Source organism: Xyrauchen texanus, chromosome 3 (genome assembly GCF_025860055.1).
Source record: "Xyrauchen texanus isolate HMW12.3.18 chromosome 3, RBS_HiC_50CHRs, whole genome shotgun sequence".
Classification (NCBI taxonomy): Eukaryota; Metazoa; Chordata; class Actinopteri; order Cypriniformes; family Catostomidae; genus Xyrauchen; species Xyrauchen texanus.
The window spans coordinates 30,146,983-30,148,256 of NC_068278.1; positions in this window are offsets into that span (position 1 = coordinate 30,146,983).

Consider the following 1,274-nt stretch of genomic DNA (forward strand, 5'->3'; position numbering starts at 1 on the left):
CACTGAACAAGAACTGAATAACCCCTGCACATCCCTTCATCATTCTCTTCATCTCATTTTCTCAATCCTCGTCCTGTCTGACCTCAGCACTGCACGTTTTGGATGTCTTTCAGGTCTTGGAGCCTTTAATGAGCTGATCAGTAGAATCAGTTGTGTAAGAGAAAATATATAAAAAAATAAGACCAGGATTTCGAAAAACTCTTTTTGAACACAACTCCAAAACACAACTTGTGATCCAGGATTTCTCAGCTTAGAAATCTTTCTGACAGGCAAATATTAGGCTGAAATATACCTTTTATGTCAAAGAAATCTGAGTCTAGCTCTTTAGTGAATAGCAAAGACACAATGTCATAATTAACAAAGGTTTCCAGGTTTAGGACTTCCTGGGAACTCAAATCTCTTTTCACCTTTTGGGCATGCCTTGCCAAGCTTATAACTTTGAGAAAGACATGAGGACAAGAGGAGGAGCACACTGACACTTGGGATGGATTGTTCAAATGTGACTTGAGGATGTGTTACACTAATGGTTTAAAAACATAATCTTTAAAGCTTTTCAGAAGTCTGATGTCAAATTAAATATGCTGATAAAAATGTATTGAGTGGCTTATTGTATTGAGAAGTTTATTTCACTTCTTGTCCAGTACCTTGATTTTATTATCTTTAATGAACTCACTGCAACACAGATATAAAAAGCTGTCCTTGACAGTATTTAAGAAAACAGTAACATGTTTTATGCAGACTGTGGTTAGGAATAATTCTGAATCATGCTACTCATCCATTGTAAAGTATGTATCATGGTGCTGCATTAAATAGGGCAGTTCATGCCTATATCATTCATTTACTATTTTACTTTGAGAATAGTGTTGACCAAACAATTTGGCAAATAAAATAAAAAAATTAAAAAAAATTAAAAAAAATATATATATATATATATATATATATATATATATATATATATATATATATATATATATATATATATATATATATATATATATATTTGTTTTTTAATTGTGGTCATGCATGGATGGTGATTTCAATCTACTTCAAGGGGCCAACCAACACACATATTACTACAAATGGCCACAAACTCATAGACATCCTAAGACAACTGCCTTTTGCCATGTACTGTATGTGTGGATTATAGACTAAAGAGGGTTAAGAAGTCACCACTTGGATTCCCTACCTGCCCCCTCCTTTCCCCTCTGCTTGTTCCTTTTCTCTCACAATCTCCCTCTCTGTAAATCGGCCTATTCCCAGTAAGACCCAGGACT